At 41.1% G+C, this 6,000-nt stretch overlaps 1 protein-coding gene across 2 annotated transcripts in view; it reads right to left on the reverse strand.

Moving 5' to 3' along the window:
- The window catches only part of syn3 (synapsin III), a 129,835-nt gene extending 125,684 nt beyond the window's left edge, over positions 1 to 4,151 (reverse strand). Inside the window, exon 1 of one of the 2 annotated variants that reach the window (XM_080886140.1) lies at positions 3,942 to 4,151. The gene's annotated coding sequence lies outside the window, so the exon portion shown is untranslated. The remainder of the gene's footprint in view (positions 1 to 3,941) is intronic. The other variant, XM_080886139.1, reaches the window with a different exon arrangement.
- Positions 4,152 to 6,000: the final 1,849 nt, after the last annotated feature.

Here is a 6,000-nt window from a genome sequence, read left to right on the forward strand (position 1 = left end):
AGTGAATCATTTCCATAATCGCAGCATCAGTGGCATATTGATTCATTCAGAACAAGCCTCCACATTACTACAGCTTGTTTCTCCCAGTCATTTCTCAAACTGCTCTATTTTCTGCATTAACTTTGACATTCGTCCAGTAACGCCGGCTGATTAAGGACAAAAAGGTCATTCTTATCTTGCGATTCATCTTTTAGCCAGAAAACGTGAATCATTAGCAGCTGCAGTCGGCCTTTCATGCTGAGGAGCATCTGCTGGAAGGGAAGCAGATAACTGCTGATGGACAGAAGGCTTGCATCTGCCTCCTGATGACCTCATTACTATTTCATTGCGTTTATTTTGTAGTGTGGCGTCATTGGTAATAAATATTAATAACTACGTTGTAACACTGCATCCATTGTGCAGCACAGAAGTGCATTACAATAAATATGCATGTTTGTTTGCAACATTTAAAGACCAGGAAAAAATTTTTTATTTACTCTTTAAGTGCTTTTTTTTTTTCTTGCTCCACAACAATTAAGCTCTCTGGGTAAATAAGAAAAAACACTGGGTGTGGTATAATCTGATCTGTAACCTGGCAACAAAAAAAAAATAACAGCACAGTCATCATTCATCTAAATCAAAACATCTTTACTAAACTCTGATTGGTGGACAGAAGGATCTGAAAGCTACCTAGACAAACAAAACATGAAATGTCCACTAGTGACCAGCTGTCAAAGCTTTAGCATCCAGCAAATCGCTTCCAGTGTGGATACAGCTGTCACTACCCGATCCATACCGGAAACCCAATCGGTACCCCGCATGTGCGAAAGGTGTCTACTTCCAGTCGAAGCATTTTACGATAGTTACGGGTCAGAGTATCTGTTAAGATGTTAAGAATAATAAGTACCTCTTAAAGTTTTTGCATTAATGAACCATTTCAATATAATAAAGACAAAAACGAAAAATAAAAAGATAGTTAAGGATCAGGACTCCCCGATCCTTGCTGCGCATGTGCAAAGTCGGACCGTACTGTCGCTACCCGATCTATACCGGAAACCCGATCGGTACCCCGCATGCGCAAATCTTATGTCACTTCCTCTCTTTGCAAACATTGCGACATTCAATATATTTGAATGATACGGTTAGCGCCCAGTTAGCTCCTAGCATTTCTCAACAGCTCTGCCTCCTTTTCGACTACCGGGACATTTAAACAATGGATAATCCGTATCCGCAACAAATTTTTGCTTTTCTCCTCAACAGAGAGCGTTCCCCGATTGAACAACAGCGCCGTAAATTAAGAAGAATGGCGCCTAATTACAGACTTAATAATACAGACTTTATAATATGTCACGTGAAGATTCAGCAGCCAGATGAAGTGTTTACTGACAATTGACAGTGATAGCGGACATCATCATCACTATTCCAATCAATCCTCTCCACACAGACAAGCATAAACACACTCGACTATCACTAAATCAAATTTAACACACATTTGTAATGACGCAAATTCAGTTTACAACAGGGTTCACTCGCTCGGTCAGCAGGTGGCGGTATCCTCGTACACTGGGGAGTAAACTGCCATTAAACGAACAGAAGAAGAAGAAAACCCCTGCACATACGCAGTACGGATCGGGTAGGCCCGATTTGTACGGTCCGACTTTGCACATGCGCAGCAAGGATCGGGGAGTCCTGGGAGTCATTATCGGAAACATTTTAAGAGGTACTTATTATTCTTAACATCTTAACAGATACTCTGACCCGTAACTATCGTAAAACGCTTTGACCGGAAGTAGACACCTTTCGCGCATGCGGGGTACCGATCGGGTTTCCGGTACGCATCGGGTAGTGACACGTACAAATCGGGTCTACCCGATCCGTACTGCGCATGTGCAGATGTTTTCTTCTTCTGTTTCATTTAATGGCAGTTTACTCCCCAGTGTACGAGGATACCGCCACCTGCTGACCGAGCGAATGAACCCTATTGTAAACTGAATTAGCATCATTACAAATGTGTGTTAAATTTGATTTAGTGATAATCGAGTGTGTTTATGCTTGTCTGTGTGGAGAGGATTGTTAGAATAGTGATGATGATGTCCGCTATCACTATCAATTGTCAGTAAACACTTAATCTAGCTGATGAATCTTCACGTGACACAACATTGTTATTCTTTTACGGCGTTTTTGTTCAATCGGGGGACGCTCTCTGTTGAGGAGAAAAGCAGGAATTTGTTTGTATACGGATTATCCATTGTTTAAAGTCCCGGGCAGTCGAAAAGGAGGCAGAGCTGTTGAGAAATGCTAGGAGCTAACTGAGCGCTAACCATCATTCAAATATATTGAATGCCGCGATGTTGGCAAAGAGAGGGAGTGACGTAAGATTTGCGCATCCGGTACGGATCAGGTAGCGACAACAGCCTTAGCAACAGTGAAGGAAGATATTTCTCATTTATTTTGGTCATGCTTATACACAAATCTTTTCTGGCAAGAATTTTGTGTTTTTGTTGTTTCCTTTATCTTTTCTGAGTTCTCTCTTTGTTACAAGAAAATATTGTTTGGTTTCTTTAAGTACCCCATGCACAGGGCAAACAAATTTTATTTGATTAATTTATTGATATTATTGGCTAAATTTCATATACATAAGTTGAAATTTTCTAACACAAAACCATCCTTTCAGTGCTTTTTAAATGAAACCAAACAATATGTTAAAACCATACAACATTCTCAAAATCTAAAAGCTGTCAAAACCATAAACTTGTTCCCTGTTCAATATCATGTGATTCTTTAATAGACTGTGTCTATTTTGTTTTTTTTATACGAACCCCTTGACATTGTGTTTGCTATTTTGTATTTGTATATCTGTATTTTGTGCTTTGTCAATAAAGCGTATTCAAAAGAAAAAAGAAAAAAAAAAGAAACAGCCTTAGCAACAGGCTAGTAATCAAGATGGTGGTCGCAAGCACCCCTGTGCTAGCAACTGGCTAGCATTTAGCAGCTAAAAAACTACACCTAGTTTAAATTAACAGACACAGAAATAGAGTAAATCTTGGACCAGAAGGCCAGAAACAAATGATGTTAAAGTATTTTTCTGACCAATATCAGCTTTTTCAACCAATTGCCAATATTTACTTGATTCCGAATCAGCAACTCTTTATCTTTTTTTAATGTTCTTAAATGTATTTAAATTTATTAAGCTTTCATATAGCCAGTGACATTCTGTACTGTCATCATACACACACATGGTCAGCTCTGATTTGTATGCTAAGAAGTCAAAATAAAAATGTCAATTTTCTGTGCTGCGCTTGTGTCTGCTGCCGAAATAGTTACTGCAGGTTTAAATTGGGTTAAAAGCATATATATGATTTTTAATATATCAAGATATTACCTGAAATAATTAAAATACCTTAAAAAAGTAAAATCTAAAAGTTAGCTTTTTACTTTAAACCAGATTAGTGACAAGTAGGAGCTCAATTAGGACTAAAACAGGCTCTTCTCCATCAGTTTCATGTCTCTGAATGGGAACCACACACACACACACACACACACGAGTTAATGTAGCCTGACATCTGCCTTAACACAGCACTAGACTGGCCACCCCCTGGTCACAGTCATGACATGGATAGCCCCACCTCCCCTCCCTTACAGCGGAGTGACTGGACTGCAGGCTGCAGAGACACGGCTGAGGGAATCCCTGCACAGATCCATATCACACGAGCTGCCAATTCAAATGAGTCTGACACAGCAAAACGCTGCGCTCGTGTAGCCAAAACACATTTTTCCATCGGAGCGATAATAATCAATAAAACATGATTAATGCCCAGGAAAAAAAAAAGCTTCATTGTGTGAAGCAGCAGCTGTTCTCTCCTAACAGAATGAACCCGCAGCAGGAAGCACAAACACCCCGACAAAGGCTGGGAACAGAAACGTGGGCATGATGCTGAGAACCAGAAAGCGCCAACACGCACAATTTACCTGAGCGGCAATTGTCAGTTATCAGCAAGTGTCGGGCGATGACCCTTCGTCTTCTTCTACTGATGCTGCTGCCTCTTCTTCTTTTGCGCTCAGGTCCGCGGTCCTCCTCAGCCTCCCAGCCAAGTCCCCCTCACTCTCTTTCTCTCACTCTCTCTCCACAATGCATGCTGGGAACGTGAGGGGTGTAGCGTATTCATTACCGCAGTCGGTCCTGTAAGCTCATTGGTCGGATAATTATTTCTTAAAATGAAATGGAAAAATAAATTAAAGAAAATTATATTTAAAAAATTTTTCTCGTGTGTTTAATTCAAATATCCCTTTAAATATTTTTTTTGATTTTTTAAAAATTAATCATGAAATGCTTATTTAATGTAGAAAATATGAACCTGCTGATCCATGTATTTAGTTTGCTGTATTTGTTGATCTCTTGAAGCTTGTTACAACAAAGGATGTCAGCGCATATAGAGAATGTGCAAAGGGACACTGACAAAGAGAATCACCATGGTTACGGTGACAGTCTGCAAAAATCTTAAATTGTCTAATATTTCATTGCTAAACTTGTGTGAAATAATGCAACACACACAGAGAGACACACACACACAGACACAAAGTGCAACATTTGCCCCCGAAATGTAACGTAGCGCTATGACACTGCAGATTTTGATATCGATCAGATGCCAAGTAAATTCAGTATTTCTGATACTGATACCAGTACTGATAATTTTACCCTATAAAAGGCATCTTATCTAGGGGAGAGCAGTGTGTATGAATCATAAATTCTGAACACATTTGAATGAACACTAAATCACTTTTACATCTTTTTTACTTTCCACAATAATTTTGAAACTGGGTTTTTCTGAGACCTGCAATCTAAATGCGCCCGTCTTTAAAGGACTTAAAGGACTTATGCTATAAATATAATAGACATGAAAGTCAGCACTAAAAGGTTCAGACTATGTTCAGTGGGCTACAAACTGAACTTGGAAGATAGAAACAAAGTACTGATCTTACTGCGGTGGTATTAATCCAAGAGAGGCACTTATGACAGTAAGTTCACTGCACTGAGATTGCCTCCACAGTCACCAGATCTAAATCCAATTGAGCACCATTGAGATGTGGTGGAACAGTAGATTCAAATTACAGATGCCGAGCTGACAAATCTGCTGCAACTGTGGGCTGTCATGTAAACATGGACTAAAATCTCTGAGGAATGATTCCAGCACCTCACTGAATCTGCACACAAAGAATTAAGGCGCTCAACATGCCACAACCAAAGTCTACAGCACAGGTGTCCAACTCCAGGCTTCGAGGGTCGGTGTCCTGCATGTTTAAGATGTGTCCTTGATCCAACACAGCTGATTTAAATGGCTACATGACCTCCTCAACATGTCCTGAAGCTCTCCAGAGGCCTGGCAATGAACTAATCATGTGATTCAGGTGTGTTGACCCAGGGTGAGATCTAACCACTGTGGATGACACCACAGTGGTTGGACTCATCTCAAGGGGGGATGAGTCGGACTACAGAGATGAGGTCAACAGACTGACTGAGTGGTGTTCAGTTAACAACCTCCAACTGAACACCACGAAAACTAAAGAACTTATCTTGGACTTCAGGAAGGGCAGAGCAGACCCACTTTACATTCACGGGAGCTGTGTGGAGAGGGTACACTCCATGAGGTTTCTGGGCGTGCAGATATCTGATGACCTCTCCTGGACTGCAAATACTACAGCGGTGGTTAAAAAGGCCCAGCAGCGTCTCCACTTTCTGAGAGTGCTCAGGAGGAACAACCTGGAGGAGAGGCTGCTGGTGACATTTTACAGAGCCACCATAGAGAGCATCCTAACGTACGGCATAACAACATGGTATGCAGGGTGCTCAGCTGCGGACAGGAAAGTACTGCAGAGGGTCATCAACACAGCCCAGAAGATCACTGGCTGCTCTCTGCCCAGCCTGGAGGTCACTGCAAACTCTCGGTACCTCAGCAGAGCTGGCAATATCATCAAGGACCACTCTCACCCCAGCAACCAACTGTTTGAACTATTACCGTCAGG

The sequence above is a fragment of the Rhamphochromis sp. 'chilingali' genome, assembly GCF_963969265.1.
Source record: "Rhamphochromis sp. 'chilingali' genome assembly, chromosome: 7".
NCBI classification, from domain to species: Eukaryota; Metazoa; Chordata; class Actinopteri; order Cichliformes; family Cichlidae; genus Rhamphochromis; species Rhamphochromis sp. 'chilingali'.